Source organism: Oncorhynchus nerka, linkage group LG11 (genome assembly GCF_034236695.1).
Source record: "Oncorhynchus nerka isolate Pitt River linkage group LG11, Oner_Uvic_2.0, whole genome shotgun sequence".
NCBI classification, from domain to species: Eukaryota; Metazoa; Chordata; class Actinopteri; order Salmoniformes; family Salmonidae; genus Oncorhynchus; species Oncorhynchus nerka.
Window position 1 is genome coordinate 17,200,892 of NC_088406.1, and position 18,397 is coordinate 17,219,288.

General features: G+C 47.2%; 1 pseudogene; it reads left to right on the forward strand.

The window, feature by feature from the left end:
* The first annotated feature begins 823 nt into the window (after positions 1–823).
* Positions 824–18,397, forward strand: part of LOC135573864 (mitochondrial disaggregase-like) — a 36,861-nt pseudogene continuing 19,287 nt past the window's right edge.

Genomic DNA, 18,397 nt, shown 5'->3' on the forward strand with positions numbered 1-18,397 from the left:
GTAACCACTCTCAATCACTGATACATATAATCACTGATACACATATATACTGTGTAACCCACTCTCAATCACTGATACATATATATACTGTAACACACTCTCAATCACTGATACACATATATACTGTAACACACTCTCAATCACTGATACACATATATACTGTAACACACTCTCAATCACTGATACACATATATACTGTAACACACTCTCAATCACTGATACACATATATACTGTAACACACTCTCAATCACTGATACATATATACTGTAACCCGTGCCATCTCTCCTGAGGTCAGCTCAGCCCTTTAGAGTGTGTAATAACATTCTGCTGTGTGTTCCGGCATGTGTCTCTTTCTCCTTGAAGGGCCAGTGGATCGGTTTGTTGATCTGTGTGTTGATCTGTGTGTTGATCTGTGTGTGGATCTGTGTGTGGATCTGTGTGTTGATCTGTGTGTTGATCGGTATGTTGATCTGTGTGTTGATCGGTATGTTGATCTGTGTGTTGACCTGTGTGTGGATCTGTGTGTTGATCTGTGTGTTGATCTGTGTGTTGATCTGTGTGTGGATCTGTGTGTGGATCTGTGTGTGGATCTGTGTGTGGATCTGTGTGTTGATCTGTGTGTTGATCTGTGTGTTGATCTGTGTGTTGATCTGTGTGTGGATCTGTGTGTGGATCTGTGTGTGGATCTGTGTGTGGATCTGTGTGTTGATCTGTGTGTTGATCTGTGTGTTGATCTGTGTGTTGATCGGTATGTTGATCTGTGTGTTGATCTGTGTGTTGATCTGTGTGTTGATCTGTGTGTGGATCTGTGTGTTGATCGGTATGTTGATCTGTGTGTTGATCGGTATGTTGATCTGTGTGTTGACCTGTGTGTGGATCTGTGTGTTGATCAGTATGTGGATCTGTGTGTTGATCTGTATATTGATCTGTGTGTTGATCGGTATGTGGATCTGTGTGTGGATCTGTGTGTGGATCTGTGTGTTGATCTGTGTGTTGATCTGTGTGTGGATCTGTGTGTGGATCTGTGTGTGGATCGGTATGTGGATCTGTGTGTTGATCTGTGTGTGGATCTGTGTGTGGATCTGTGTGTGGATCTGTGTGTTGATCTGTGTGTTGATCTGTGTGTTGATCTGTGTGTTGATCTGTGTGTGGATCTGTGTGTGGATCTGTGTGTGGATCTGTGTGTTGATCTGTGTGTTGATCTGTGTGTTGATCGGTATGTTGATCTGTGTGTTGATCTGTGTGTTGATCTGTGTGTGGATCTGTGTGTGGATCTGTGTGTTGATCTGTGTGTTGATCTGTGTGTTGATCTGTGTGTTGATCTGTGTGTTGATCTGTGTGTTGATCTGTGTGTGGATCTGTGTGTGGATCTGTGTGTTGATCTGTGTGTTGATCTGTGTGTTGATCTGTGTGTGGATCTGTGTGTGGATCTGTGTGTTGATCTGTGTTTTGATCTGTGTGTTGATTGGTGTGTTGATCTGTGACTGATATACTGTACCCTCCTGCTGCTGTGGCATATGACCCATCTTTCTCCCCTGTGGGGCAGTCCAAATGCTGCAGTCTGACCCCTAACCTTTGACCCCTAACCCTAACCTCTCTCTCTCTTTCTCTCTGTGCAGGCGCCAACCCCCTGCAGACCAATGCCTTAGGACACACAGCCAGTGCCTACCCCAAGGAGGGAGAGTTACACACACTACTGCAGGAGTGGGAAGCTACAACCAGCCTCCTCGGCACGAGTCAGCACTTCCACCCTGGAAACATCTGCACCCCCCCACTGGGAGACACACACACCACACACCCGACCACACACCACACACATACACCCCACACATACACACCCCACCACACACCACACACATACACACACACCACACACATACACACACACACCACACACCACACACACACACCCCACACATACACACACCATCGTACACCACACACATACACATACAGACCCCACCACACACCACACACACACACATACACACCCCACCATACACCACACACACACACACACACACACACACACACACACACACACACACACACACACACACACACACACACACACACACACACACACACCCCACTGGGGAAAAACACAAGCACACACAGATGTAGACACCCCAGTGGGAAGTGATAGGGGAGTGACAGAGGAGTGACCGGTGAGTGACCAGGGAGTGACAGGGGAGTGACCAGGGAGTGACAGGGGAGTGACCAGGGAGTGACAGGGGAGTGACCGGGGAGTGACAGGGGCGTGACAGGGGAGTGACCGGGGAGTGACAGGGGAGTGACAGGGGAGTGACCGGGGAGTGACAGGGGAGTGACAGGGGAGTGACCAGGGAGTGACAGGGGAGTGACCGGGGAGTGACCGGGGAGTGAGGGGGAGTGACCGGGGAGTGACAGGGGAGTGACCGGGGAGTGACCGGGGAGTGAGGGGGAGTGACCAGGGAGTGACAGGGGAGTGACCGGGGAGTGACAGGGGAGTGACCAGGGAGTGACAGGGGAGTGACCGGGGAGTGACAGGGGAGTGACCGGGGAGCAACAGGGGAGTGACCAGGGAGTGACAGGGGAGTGACCGGGGAGTGAGGGGGAGTGACCGGGGAGTGAGGGGGAGTGACCAGGGAGTGACAGGGGAGTGACCGGGGAGTGACAGGGGAGTGACCAGGCAGTGACAGGGGAGTGACCGGGGAGTAACCGGGGAGTGACCGGGGAGTGAGGGGGAGTGACCAGGGAGTGAGGGGGAGTGACCAGGGAGTGACAGGGGAGTGACCGGGGAGTGACAGGGGAGTGACCGGGGAGCAACAGGGGAGTGACCAGGGAGTGACAGGGGAGTGACTGTGGAGTGACAGGGGAGTGACCGGTGCTATTATCTCTGAGGGGTGTAAAGGCTGTTCCAGGCTAGTGGAGGTTAAAAGGGGTTCAGCAGAACTAGTGTTGGTTGATGTGTTTAAGGATGAGGCAGTGGTATGCACAATCCCAAATCAAACTCCTTAGTCCATAGTCACTTCCCCTAGCCCCTAGGCACTTCCCCTAGCCCCGAGGCACTTCCCCTAGCCCCGAGGCACTTCCCCTAGCCCCGAGGCACTTCCCCTAGCCCCTAGGCACATCTTATCAATCTCAATATTAGTTGATAGATTTATCTCTACAATGGGGAACTTCCACCTAGCCAAGAAAAGGGCTAGGATAGCTATCACCATATGCAATACTCTGTTTCACACTGAGCCGTAGTGGTATTGTCTTAAAGGGATACGGTTGTGTCAGCATGTTAAAGGGATTGTCTTTAGTGGTTAAACTGATACCTGGCTCTTCAGAGAGGGCTGAAAGGTTAACCCTTTACACTCTTGAGAATTGACCTATATGGATAGGGCTAAATGAAATGTTTCTTACAGTAGAAATATGAAAAGCATAACGAGGAAATTGAAAGGGAACCGTTTAGAAACAATGGGAGAATGATTAGACCAAAGGTGAGGACACAACAGTCCTCCTGACACAAGGCTGAATCCAAACACTGTTGATTTGATGTTTATTTTACATTTACTGGACTTTTCACCGCATTTGTTGATAACGAAATGTGAAAATACTCTGGATACGTTCAGTAACACGATCAGAATATTATTGGGAAATGTGGGGTAGGTGCAACATGAGACAAAACAATGACAAAGGTTTGAGTGAGAGGACTAACTGGAGTCTCCTAGTGGACACACACCTCTCCAAGTGGACACACACCTCTCCAAAGTGTGCACACACCTCTCCAAGTGGACACACACCTCTCCAAGTGGACACACACCTCTCCAAGTGGACACACACCTCTCCAAGTGGACACACACCATTAGAAATCACAATCTGGGTCAGTTGGGCATCATTTGAAAGCTTAGTTTATTGTGGAGAGAACTGGCCATTGAACACCTGAATGCACTCATCCTTTCTATGAGACCAAAACCCTCATCCATTTCTCTGAATTGTGTAATGAAAGCATAACACTGTAAGATACTATGTTATAACTTAGCTAGTCATGCTGGCAATAGACAGTTCTGTTCAGAACAACCCAGGGTATGACAGGAGGTCATCTTGCAGGGTAACTGTACATCAAACATAGCCATCATAAACGTCTTCATTCTCAACCCTCATACGGGTACGAGTGTAAAGAGACAGGTGAATTTCTTAATCACCCCATCTGTGTTCTCAGCACTGTAACACACACACACACATAGTTAAGTAGTCAGACAGACAGACACAGTCAGGTAGCCAGACAGACAGACAGACAGACAGACAGACAGACAGACAGACAGACAGACAGACAGACAGACAGACAGACAGACAGACAGACAGACACAGTCAGGTAGCCACACAGACAGACAGACAGACAGACAGACAGACAGACAGACAGACAGACAGACAGACAGACAGACAGACAGACAGACACAGTCAGGTAGCCACACAGACAGACAGAGCCATGTAGCCACACTGACAGACAGAAAGGAGGGTGTGCTCGCTCTTCCCAGCCACAGTGCCTCCTATAGCGTGGGGGGGGACATTTAGGTAGCCAGACAGGCAGACAGGCAGACAGGCAGACAGGAACACGGCTGCTAATGGTGACTTGAGGGGAACCAGAGAGATGATTTGAGTTTATTTCATCAATTTTTCTACATTTCCCTTCTTCTCTCTCTCTCTATCCCTCTCTCTCTCTTTTCCCCTCCTGTTCTCTCCTCTCTTTAACCCTGTCACAGGGGATGGAGGGGAACAGAAGTGATCACTTCTCCCTCTCTCTTTCTGTCTCTCTCTCTATTCCTCTCTCTTTCTCTCTTTCTGTCTCTCTCTCTCTATCCCTCTCTCTGTCTCTCTCTCTCTCTATTCCTCTCTCTTTCCCTCTTTCTGTCTCTCTCTCTCTATCCCTCTCTCTTTCTCTTTCTCTCTCTCTCTATCCCTCTCTCTGTCTCTCTCTCTCTATCCCATCTCTCTCTCTATTCCTCTCTCTTTCTGTTTCGCTCTCTCTATCCCTCTCTCTCTCTCTCTCTCTCTCTCTCTCTCTCTCTCTCTCTCTCTCTCTCTCTCTCTCTCTCTCTCTCTCTCTCTCTCCTCTCTCTCTATCCCTCTCTCCTTCTGTCTCTCTCTCTCTTTCTGCCTCTTTCTGTCTCTTTCTGTTGTGGACTGTTCTGATGATTCACAACATTGAATCCATCTACTGACCTTTTCCTCTCCCCCTGCCTCCCTGTGTGTGTGTGTGTGTGTGTGTGTGTGTGTGTGTGTGTGTGTGTGTGTGTGTGTGTGTGTGTGTGTGTGTGTGCGTGTTTCTCCTTTAAAGAACATTTGCTTCCCCTACAGGCCACCTCTATTTCTAATCCTCTCTCTCTTTCTGGTGGGGGGCGGGCTCAGTCATGCAGGCAGAGGCTGTAATTGGTTAATTGTGATGAATGAGCTGTCCATCAGGCAGACACAGGTGGTGTGCGCGTGTGTGCGTGCGTGTGTTTGTGTTGAACAGCTGGAGAGGCCAGGCCTTGAGCTGCCAGCTAACACGATTACAGAGAGACATACTCCAGACCTCTCTCAATCTCTCCCTCCCCCCTTCCGTCTCTCCATCTTTCTCTCCATCTCCAATTCCCGCCCTCCTCCTCTCTCCTCCTTTCTGTTCATTTTCTCCTTCCCTCAATCTTTCAATGACTCCTTCCCTCCCTTCTTCTCGACCTCTCCTCCTCCTGTTCTTTCCTGTGTCTATGCCCTACTGAAGGAAATGAACTAGGAAGTGATGCTATCTGGGAAGGTGTCTTTACTCTGTCTGAGATGATGGAGAGAGAGAGAAGAGGAGGATAGATGGAGAGAGAGAGAGAGAGAGAGAGAGGAGGAGGATAGATGGAGAGAGATGGGGGAGAGCTGGAGAGAGAGGGGGAGGAGAGGAGGAGAGAGAGGGGAGGAGACATGGAGAGCTGTGGAGAGGAAGAGAGATGGGAGAGAGGAGGAGGAGAGATGGAGGACAGATGGAGAGATGGAGAGAGAGGAGGAGAGATGAGAAAGGGAGGAGGATGAGAGATGGGGAGAGAGAGGAGGAGGAGAAATGGGGAGAGAGAAGAGGAGGAGAGATGGGGAGAAAGGAGGAGGAGAGATGGGAGAGGGGAGCAGGAGAGATGGAGAAGATGGAGAGAGAGGAGGAGAAGGAGAGATAGGAAAAGAGAGGAGGAGGAGCAATGGGGAGAGAGAGGAGGAGGAGAGATGAGGAGGAGAGATGGGGAGAGGGGAGGAGGAGAGATGGATAGATGGGGAGAGCTGGAGAGGGAGGAGGAGGAGGAGAGCTGGAGAGAGAGAGGAGGAGAGATGGGAGAGAGGAGGAGTAGAGATGGGAGATAGGAGGAGTAGAGATGAGAGAGAGAGGAGGAGAGATGGATGGAGGGAGAGAGAGGAGGAGACACAGAGAGCTGGAGAGAGGAGGAGAGATGGGAGTGAGGAGAAGGAGAGATGGAGGAGAGATGGAGAGAGGAGGAGAGATGGAGAGAGAGGAGGAGAGATGAGAAAGAGAGGAGGATGAGAGATGGGGGAGAGAGGAGGAGGAGAGATGGGGAGAGAGAGGAGGAGGAGAGATGGGGAGAAAGTAGGAGGAGAGATGGGAGAGGGGAGGAGGAGAGATGGCGAGATGGGAGAGAAGAGCAATGGGGAGATAGAGAGGAGATGGAGAGAGAGAGGAGGAGGAGGAGGAGGAGAGATGGAGAGAGGAGGAAGAGAGATGGAGAAACGGAAAGAGAGGAGGAGAGATGGAATGAGAGGAGGAGAGATGGAGAGAGAGAGAGAGAGAGGGGATGAGGAGGAAAGATGGAGAGAGAGGTGGAGGAGAGATGGAGGAGAGATGGAGGAGGAGAGATGGAGGAGGAGAGATGGAGGAGGCGAGATGGAGGAGAGATGGAGGAGAGATTTAGAGAGAAAGGAGGAGAAGGAGGAGAGGAGAAGAGATGGAGAGAGGAAGGAGGAGAGGTGAGAGAGATATAAGGAAGTGAGATGAAAGAGAGAGAGATAAGGAGGAGATATGGAGAGAGAGAGAAGAAGGAAATATGGAGGGAGAGGAGGAGAGATTGAGAGAGAGAGGAGGAGCGAGGAGGAGAGATTGAGAGAGAGGAGGAGCGATGGAGAGATTGAGAGAGAGGAGGAGGAGAGATGGAGAGATGGAAAGAGAGAGGAGGGAGAGAGAGATTGAGAGAGATGGATAGAGAGGTGGAGAGATGGAGAGATGAATGAAGGGAGAGAGAGAGGAGAGATGGAGAGCTGGAGAGAGGATGAGAGGTGGAGAGAGAGAGGAGGAGGAGAGATGGACAGAGAGGAGGAGAGATGGAGAGAGGAGGAGAGATGAAAGAGAGGAGGAGAGATGGGAGAGAGGAGGAGGAGAGATGGAGAGATGGAAAGAGAGAGGATGAGAGATGAGAGAGGAGGAGAGGTGGAGAGAGGAGGAGGAGAGAGAGGAGGAGGAGAGAGAGGGGAGGGGAGATGGGGAGAGAGGAGCGATGGGGAGATAGAGAGTAGATCGAGATGGAGAGATGGAGGAGGAGAGAGGGAGAGATGGAAAGAGAGGAGGAGAGATGGAATGAGAGGAGGAGGAGAGATGGAGAGAGAGAGGAGGTGAGATGGAAGAGAGAGGAGGAGATATGGAGCGAGATAGGAGGAGATATGAGAGAGAAGAGGAGGAGGAGAGAGAGAGAAGGAGGAGAGATGGAGAGAGAGGTGGAGGAGAGATGGAGGAGAGATGGAGGAGAGATGGAGAAGCGATGTTGAGAGAGTGGATGAGGAGGAAAAGAGGATGAGAGATGGAGAGAGAGAGAAGAGATGGAGAGAGAGGAGAGCTGGAGGGAGAAGAGAGGGAGGAGGAGATATGGAGAGATGGAAAAAGAGAGGAGGGAGAGAGAGATAGAGATAAGGAGGAGAAATGGAGAGAGATGGAGGAGGAGTGATGGAGAGAGAGGAGGAGGAGAGACGGAGAGATGGAGAGAGAGAGGAGGAGAAGATATGGAGAGATGGAAAAAGAGGAGGGAGAAAAAGAGAGATGGAGGAGAGATGGAGAGAGAGGAGGGAGATGGGGAGAGGAGGAGGAGGAGAGATGGAGAGAGGGGAGGAGAGATGGAGAGAGAAGAGGAGGAGAGAGAGAGAGAGAGAGAGAGAGAGAGATGGGGAGAGAGAGGAGGAGAGATGGAGAGAGAGGAGGAGAGATGGAGAGAGGGGAGGAGAGATGGGGAGAGAGAGGAGGAGAGGTGGAGAGAGGAGGAGGAGAGAGAGGTGAGGGGAGATGGGGAGAGAGGAGCGATGGGGAGATAGAGAGTAGATCGAGAGGGAGAGGAGGAGGAGGAGAGATGGAGGAGGAGAGAGGGAGAGAAGGAAAGAGAAGAGGAGAGATGGAGAGAGAGAGGAGGTGAGATGAGAGAGAGAGGAGGAGATATGGAGCGAGATAGGAGGAGATATGAGAGAGAAGAGGAGGAGGAGAGAGAGAGAGAAGGAGGAGAGATGGAGAGAGAGGTGGAGGAGAGATGGAGGAGAGATGGAGGAGAGATGGAGAAGCGATGTTGAGAGAGTGGATGAGGAGGGAAAAGAGGATGAGAGATGGAGAGAGAGAAGAGAAGAGATGGAGAGAGAGGAGAGCTGGAGGGAGAAGAGAGAGGAGGAGGAGATATGGAGAGATGGAAAAAGAGAGGAGGGAGAGAGAGATAGAGATAAGGATGAGAAATGGAGAGAGATGGAGGAGGAGTGATGGAGAGAGAGGAGGAGGAGAGACGGAGAGATGGAGAGAGAGAGGAGGAGAAGATATGGAGAGATGGAAAAAGAGGAGGGAGAAAGAGAGATGGAGGAGAGATGGAGAGAGAGGAGGGGAGATGGGGAGAGGAGGAGGAGGAGAGATGGAGAGAGGGGAGGAGAGATGGAGAGAGAAGAGGAGAGAGAGAGAGAGAGAGAGAGAGAGAGAGACATGGAGAGATGGGGAGAGAGAGGAGGAGAGATGGAGAGAGAGGAGGAGAGATGGAGAGAGGGGAGGAGAGATGGGGAGAGAGAGGAGGAGAGATGTAGAGGGAGAGGAGGAGAGATGGAGAGAGAGGAGGAGGATATATGGAGAGAGAGGAGGAGAGATGGAGAGAGAGAGAGAGGAGGAGATATGGAGAGAGAGGAGGAGGAGATATGGAGAGAGAGAGGAGGAGATATGGAGAGAGAGAGGAGGAGAGGTGGAGAGGGAAGAGGAGAGATGGAGAGGGAGAGGAGGAGAGATGGAGAGAGAGAGGAGGAGAGATGGAGAGAGAGGAGGAGATATGGAGAGAGAGGAGGAGGAGAGGTGGAGAGGGAGAGGAGGAGAGATGGAGAGAGAGAGGAGGAGATATGGAGAGAGAAGAGGAGAGATGGAGAGGGAGAGGAGGAGAGATGGAGAAAGAGAGAGGAGAGATGGAGAGAGAGGAGGAGGGGGATGACTTTGAGTACAACAAGGTAGAGGCCAGTAAATAGCTGATATTAAATTGTGGCTCCATGGATGCTTTGTATCGATCGCTGGGCCACAGATAGAGATTGTGTTTAGTGAGGCTTCTGTGTCTGCGGTTGCTAGGTACCTTGTACCACTCCAGAGCTGCACAGTAGTTGTCTAATGGCAATAACGACCCTACTGCAACACAACCGTGGAAAGACATGTGGCACTATGTGAATGTGTTCTGTTTAGAATGTCTGGTGATGTTCTGGTCCACTATGTGAATGTGTTCTGTTTAGAATGTCTGGTGATGTTCTGGTCCACTATGTGAATGTGTTCTGTTTAGAATGTCTGGTGATGTTCTGGTCCACTATGTGAATGTGTTCTGTTTAGAATGTCTGGTGATGTTCTGGTCCACTATGTGAATGTGTTCTGTTTAGAAGGCCTGGTGATGTTCTGGTCCACTATGTGAATGTGTTCTGTTAGAATGTCTGGTGATGTTCTGGTCCACTATGTGAATGTGTTCTGTTTAGAATGTCTGGTGATGTTCTGGTCCACTATGTGAATGTGTTCTGTTTAGAATGTCTGGTGATGTTCTGGTCCACTATGTGAATGTGTTCTGTTTAGAATGTCTGGTGATGTTCTGGTCCACTATGTGAATGTGTTCTGTTTAGAATGTCTGGTGATGTTCTGGTCCACTATGTGAATGTGTTCTGTTTAGAATGTCTGGTGATGTTCTGGTCCACTATGTGAATGTGTTCTGTTTAGAATGTCTGGTGATGTTCTGGTCCACTATGTGAATGTGTTCTGTTTAGAATGTCTGGTGATGTTCTGGTCCACTATGTGAATGTGTTCTGTTTAGAATGTCTGGTGATGTTCTGGTCCACTATGTGAATGTGTTATGTTTAGAATGTCTGGTGATGTTCTGGTCCACTATGTGAATGTGTTCTGTTTAGAATGTCTGGTGTTGTTCTGGTCCACTATGTGAATGTGTTCTGTTTAGAATGTCTGGTGATGTTCTGGTCCACTATGTGAATGTGTTCTGTTTAGAATGTCTGGTGATGTTCTGGTCCACTATGTGAATGTGTTCTGTTTAGAATGTCTGGTGATGTTCTGGTCCACTATGTGAATGTGTTCTGTTTAGAATGTCTGGTGATGTTCTGGTCCACTATGTGAATGTGTTCTGTTTAGAATGTCTGGTGATGTTCTGGTCCACTATGTGAATGTGTTCTGTTTAGAATGTCTGGTGATGTTCTGGTCCACTATGTGAATGTGTTCTGTTTAGAATGTCTGGTGATGTTCTGGTCCACTATGTGAATGTGTTCTGTTTAGAATGTCTGGTGATGTTCTGGTCCACTATGTGAATGTGTTCTGTTTAGAATGTCTGGTGATGTTCTGGTCCACTATGTGAATGTGTTCTGTTTAGAATGTCTGGTGATGTTCTGGTCCACTATGTGAATGTGTTCTGTTTAGAATGTCTGGTGATGTTCTGGTCCACTATGTGAATGTGTTCTGTTTAGAATGTCTGGTGATGTTCTGGTCCACTATGTGAATGTGTTCTGTTTAGAATGTCTGGTGATGTTCTGGTCCACTATGTGAATGTGTTCTGTTTAGAATGTCTGGTGATGTTCTGGTCCACTATGTGAATGTGTTCTGTTTAGAATGTCTGGTGATGTTCTGGTCCACTATGTGAATGTGTTCTGTTTAGAATGTCTGGTGATGTTCTGGTCCACTATGTGAAAGTGTTCTGTTTAGAATGTCTGGTGATGTTCTGGTCCACTATGTTAATGTGTTCTGTTTAGAATGTCTGGTGATGTTCTGGTCCACTATGTGAATGTGTTCTGTTTAGAATGTCTGGTGATGTTCTGGTCCACTATGTGAATGTGTTCTGTTTAGAATGTCTGGTGATGTTCTGGTCCACTATGTGAATGTGTTCTGTTTAGAATGTCTGGTGATGTTCTGGTCCACTATGTGAATGTGTTCTGTTTAGAATGTCTGGTGATGTTCTGGTCCACTATGTGAATGTGTTCTGTTTAGAATGTCTGGTGATGTTCTGGTCCACTATGTGAATGTGTTCTGTTTAGAATGTCTGGTGATGTTCTGGCCCACTATGTGAATGTGTTCTGTTTAGAATGTATGGTGATGTTCTGGTCCACTATGTGAATGTGTTCTGTTTAGAATGTCTGGTGATGTTCTGGTCCACTATGTGAATGTGTTCTGTTTAGAATGTCTGGTGATGTTCTGGTCCACTATGTGAATGTGTTCTGTTTAGAATGTCTGGTGATGTTCTGGTCCACTATGTGAATGTGTTCTGTTTAGAATGTCTGGTGATGTTCTGGTCCACTATGTGAATGTGTTCTGTTTAGAATGTCTGGTGATGTTCTGGTCCACTATGTGAATGTGTTCTGTTTAGAATGTCTGGTGATGTTCTGGTCCACTATGTGAATGTGTTCTGTTTAGAATGTCTGGTGATGTTCTGGTCCACTATGTGAATGTGTTCTGTTTAGAATGTCTGGTGATGTTCTGGTCCACTATGTGAATGTGTTCTGTTTAGAATGTCTGGTGATGTTCTGGTCCACTATGTGAATGTGTTCTGTTTAGAATGTCTGGTGATGTTCTGGTCCACTATGTGAATGTGTTCTGTTTAGAATGTCTGGTGATGTTCTGGTCCACTATGTGAATGTGTTCTGTTTAGAATGTCTGGTGATGTTCTGGTCCACTATGTGAATGTGTTCTGTTTAGAATGTCTGGTGATGTTCTGGTCCACTATGTGAATGTGTTCTGTTTAGAATGTCTGGTGATGTTCTGGTCCACTATGTGAATGTGTTCTGTTTAGAATGTCTGGTGATGTTCTGGTCCACTATGTGAATGTGTTCTGTTTAGAATGTCTGGTGATGTTCTGGTCCACTATGTGAATGTGTTATGTTTAGAATGTCTGGTGATGTTCTGGTCCACTATGTGAATGTGTTCTGTTTAGAATGTCTGGTGATGTTCTGGTCCACTATGTGAATGTGTTCTGTTTAGAATGTCTGGTGATGTTCTGGTCCACTATGTGAATGTGTTATGTTTAAAATGTCTGGTGATGTTCTGGTCCACTATGTGAATGTGTTCTGTTTAGAATGTCTGGTGATGTTCTGGTCCACTATGTGAATGTGTTCTGTTTAGAATGTCTGGAGATGTTCTGGTCCACTATGTGAATGTGTTTGTCTTGTCACGAGGAACAGCAGCAGGGTCCACTGGCTGTGTGACTACAAGCACAACAACCTAGAACACCACCATTATCCGTGGGAATTCTAGGATGTGTAGTCTGGCAGAAAGCAGAGCACATTGCATGCTGGGAGCTGTAGTCCAGGCAGTGCAGTAGTCGAGGTCTCTCTGTGGCTGATGTGATGAATGGTGGTTGTTGCCGTGGCAAATTGTCCTGAAAGCAATCTGAGACACATCACCACGGCGATAAAGGAAGAGCTTATTGATCCCTGTGAAGTAATACAGTGAATATATCACACACACGATCACACACCGACACATGATCACACACACACAGAATATCACACACACACACGGGGGGAAATATCAGCTAGCAGACTGAGGGATGATGGTGATGATCAGCAACAACACAAAGAGAGAGGGGGGTGGGTGAGGGCACACATACACACACATACACACACATACACACACAATGACAACTCAAGCTCATGCTTTTTACAAGCACCCAATGACCTGGAATGATATGAGAGTGACAGAAAGGAAGAGGGGGGGGAGAAAGAGAGAGAAAGAGATGAGAGACAGAGAGAGAGAGAGAGAGAGAGAGAGAGAGAGAGAGAGAAGGAGATGAGAGACAGAGAGAGATGAGAGAGAGATGAGAGACACAGAGAGACAGAGAGACAGATGAGAGACACACAGAGAGAGAGAGACAGAGATGAGAGAGGAGATGAGAGAGAGAAGGAGATGAGAAACACACAGAGAGAGAGGGAAGGAGATGAGAGACACAGAGAGAGAGGAGATGAGAGACAGAGAGACAGAGATGAGAGACACACACAGAGAGAGAGAGAGAGAGAGAGAGAGAGAGAGAGAGAGAGAGAGAAGGAGATGAGAAACACACAGAGAGAGAGGGAAGGAGATGAGAGACACAGAGAGAGAGGAGATGAGAGACAGAGAGAGAGAGAGAGAGACCGAGAGTACACAGCGGCAGAATACCTGACCACTGTGACTGACCCAAAATTAAGGAAAGCTTTGACTATGTACAGACTCAGTGAGAATAGCCTTGCTATTGAGAAAGGCCGCCGTAGGCAGACATGGCTCTCAAGAGAAGACAGGCTATGTGCTCACTGCCCACAAAATGAGGTGGAAACTGAGCTGCACTTCCTAACCTCCTGCCCAATGTATGACCATATTAGAGCGACATATTTCCCTCAGATTAGACAGATCCACAAAGAATTTGAAAACAAATCCAATTTTGAAAAACTCCCATATCTACTGGGTGAAATTCCACAGTGTGCCATCACAGCAGCAAGATTTGTGACCTGTTGCCACGAGAAAAGGGCAACCAGTGAAGAACACACACCATTGTAAATACAACCCATATTTATGCTTATTTATTTTATCTTGTGTCCTTTACTATTTCTACATTGTTAAAACACTGTATATATATAATATGACATTTGTAATGTCTTTATTGTTTTGAAACTTGTAATGTTTACTGTTAATTTTTATTGTTTATTTCACTTTATATATTCACTTTATATATTATCTACCTCACTTGCTTTGGCAATGTTAACACATGTTTCCCATGCCAATAAAGCCCTTGAATTGAATTGAGAGAGACAGATGAGAGACACAGAGAGAGAGTGAAGAAGATGAGAGAGAGAGAAGGAGATGAGAGCCACACAGAGACAGGAGGGACAAAGGTTTTTGACCTTTGACCCTGTTGTTTCCAGGCACGTTCCCCCTAGATGACTCATAACTGGCCTCTGGCTACAGCACTATCTCTGTTTGGAGAGGGCTACAAACACTATCTCTGTTTGGAGAGCTACAACACTATCTCTGTTTGGAGAGGGCTACAACACTATCTCTGTTTGGAGAGGGCTACAACACTATCTCTGTTTGGAGAGGACTACAACCCTATCTCTGTTTGGAGAGGGCTACAACCCTATCACTGTTTGGAGAGGGCTACAACACTATCTCTGTTTGGAGAGGGCTAAAACACTATCTCTGTTTGGAGAGGGCTACAACACTATCTCTGTTTGGAGAGGGCTACAACCTATCTCTGTTTGGAGAGGGCTACAACCCTATCTCTGTTTGGAGAGGGCTACAACCCCATCTCTGTTTGGAGAGGGGCAAGGAACTATTGGGCTTTACTCGGTATCTCTCGCTCTCTCTCACACACACACACACACACACACACACACACACACACACACACACACACACACACAACACACACACACACACACACACACACACAAACAGGAAGGAGTAGATTGATCCTTGTTCAGCTCTCAGTCTAGAAGTGAATGTGGAGGATGATCGTCTTGTTATCACACTATAGTCATCTACCCTAGCAGACCTGAGTACCTCAGGCCTGTGTTCTGTGTGTGTCTTCTTCTTTGTGTCGTCTGTGGGTGCGTATTGTCCTTGTTCTGGACCATGTCCCTTGAGGGATGTCAGTGTGTTTTTCTGCCAGAGTCAGTCTCAGTTAGCTAACACAGACACTCTCTCCTAGAGGTTACAATGGCATTGTCTGTTTAACACACACAGTAGTAAGTCAGACTGGCTCTCCGAAGTACAGCCTGTGGGCGTCCGTATTCATCTTCATGACAATTAACTCTCTCCTTCTCTTAATTTATCTCTCTACCACCTCTCATCTCTCATTCTCTCAATCCAGCTCTACCACCTCTCATTCTCTCAATCCATCTCTCAATCCATCTCGCCATCTCTCTAACAACTCTCATCTCTCATTCTCTCAATCCATCTCTACCAACTCTCATCTCTCATTCTCTCAATCCATCTCGCCATCTCTCATCTCTCATTCTCTCAATCCATCTCTATCAACTCTCATCTCTCATTCTCTCAATCCAACTCTCCATCTCTCATTCTCTCAATCCATCTCTCCATCTCTACCACCTCATCTCTGATTCTCTCAATCCATCTCTCCATCTCTCTACCACCTCTCATCTCTCATTCTCTCAATCCATCTCTCTACCACCTCTCATCTCTCATTCTCTCAATCCAGCTCTACCACCTCTCATCTCTCATTCTCTCAATCCATCTCTCAATCCATCTCGCCATCTCTCTAACAACTCTCATCTCTCATTCTCTCAATCCTTCTCTACCAACTCTCATCTCAAATTCTCTCAATCCATCTCTCCATCTCTCTACCAACTCTCATCTCTCATTCTCTCAATCCATCTCTCCATCTCTCTACCAACTCTCATCTCTCATTCTCTCAATCCTTCTCTACCAACTCTCATCTCTCATTCTCTCAATCCATCTCTCCATCTCTCTACCAACTCTCATCTCTCATTCTCTCAACCCATCTCTCTACCACCTCTCATCTCTCATTCTCTCAATCCATCTCTCTACCACTTCTTATCTCTCATCCTCTCAATCCATCTCTCCATCTCTCTACCACCTCTCATCTCTCACTCTCTCAATCCATCTCTCCATTTCTCTACCAACTCTCCTTCTCTCCTTCTGTCTCTTATTTTCCTCAACCCCCATCTCCCCTTCTAACTATACCTCCATGAACGCTAACCCAACCTCCTTAATCTCTCCATTCATCTCTCCGTCTCTTCCTCTCTTTCCATCTCTTCATCTATCGTTCAGTCCCTCTATCTGTGTACTAGTGAGAATCATGTCATGTTGCTGGTACTTTGACGGGTGGAGTGTGCTGTTACGACAGCGGGAGATGGATCGATGGGTTTCTCTGTCACTGAGTGGACACACACACACAACTCATTCGGTGGTTGTTGAGACACTGCAGCCTCCTCTGAGATATGAAGACATGTATTGTAACGTCTCGGTGGGTTTCCGGCAGCTGGTACCCAACTTCCCTGTCTGTTATTTCTCTTTCTCCTCCCTCACTCACTCCTGCCCCCTCCCTCACCCATCGTGCCTCCTTCCTCCCTTCCGCTCAGGGGGTGAGTCGGTGTGTGAGTGTGTGTTTGGTTGCTGGGGTAATGGTGGAGTAAGGTAGGCAAGGCTCTCCTCCGTGGGCGAGGTGTGTGTTAGAAGAGAGAGAGGCTCAGATCCATGCTAACCTGATTTAGCTTTGGCCGCGCCGGGGAGGCTAACATGATTACCTCTGGCTAATGGCCCTACTGACTGAGAGAGGGGGAGGAGAGGGAGTGGGGAGGATAGCCTTCAATAATTATCCCCCTCCCTCCCCAGGCATTGATGGATACAACTTTAGAGGTCTCTGTTCTGCTCTCTCGCTCTCCCTCTTTCTCTGCTCTGCTCTCTCTTTCCACCAAGTGCTCCTGATCCTGCTCTCTTCCCTCACACTACCTCCTTTATCATACTTCCTCTGCAACCCCTCCCTTTGTCCCTCTATTTCTCTCTCTAGCATCTATATCTCCTCTCTCTCTCTCTCTCTCTCTCTCTCTCTCTCTCTCTCTCTCTCTTCCTCTCTCTCCCTCTCCCTCTCTCTCTGTCTACAGCGATCAGGAGGTAGGAGAATGGATGGAATGATGAAGAACATCCCCTTGTCATCCTCTTCCTAGGCTCCTCTGGAATCGGTAACTCCTCTTTTCATCCCTCTCTCTTCATCCTTCGTTCCACTCATTTGTACCACTCAGCTGTGATGTCATGGAGACTCTCTATAGCAGTATCCTGGTTAAAAGATCAGGAGAAGCCACACTTTAGTAGCTCCAATACAATCATTTATTCACCAACGTTTACACAGCAAGCTCTCTTCATCAGGGTTTCCTATCAAACACTGCAGGTCACCAGTGTATACAGTTGAAGTCGGAAGTTTACATACACCTTAGCCAAGTACATTTCAACTCAGTTTTTAAAAATTCCCTGTCTTAGGTCAGTTTGGATCACCACTTTATTTTCTAAAAATGATTAATATCAGCTTTTATTTCTTTCATCACATTCCCAGTGGGTCAGAAGTTTACATATATTCAATTAGTATTTAGTAGCATTGCCTTTAAATGGTTTAACTTCGGTCAAACATTTTGGGTAGCCTTCCACAAGCTTCCCACAATAAGTTGGGTGAATTTTGGCCCATTCCTCCTGACAGAGCTGGTGTAACCGAGTCAGGTTTGTAGGCCTCCTTGCTCTCACACTCTTTTTCAGTTCTGCCCACAAATATTCTATAGGATTGAGGTCAGGGCATTGTGATGGCCATTCCAATACCTTGACTTTGTTGTCCTTAAGCCATTTTGAAGAAACTTTGGAAGTATGCTTGGGGTCATTGTCCATTTGGAAGACCCATATGCAACCAAGCTTTAACTTCCTGACTGATGTCTTGAGCTTGTTTGACCCAAGCTAAGCAATTTAAAGGCAATGCTACCAAATACAAATTGAGTGTATGTAAACTTCTGACCCACTGGGAATGTGATGAAAGAAATAAAAGCTGAAATAAATCCTTCTCTCTACTATTATTTTGACATTTCACATTCTTAAAATAAAGTGGTGATCCTAACTGACCTAAAATAGGGAATATTTACTAGGATTAAATGTCAGGAATTGTGAAAAACTGAGTTTAAATGTATTTGGCTAAGGTGTATGTAAACTTCCTACATCAACTGTATGTATCATGTCAAACACTACATGTCACCAGTATATACGATATATACAGTGGGGCAAAAAAGTATTTAGTCAGCCACCAATTGTGCAAGTTCTCCCACTTAAAAAGATGAGAGGCCTGTAATTTATCATAGGTACACTTCAACTATGACAGACAAATTATTCTTTATGAATTTATTTGCAAATTATGGTGGAAAATAAGTATTTGGTCAATAACAAAAGTTTAT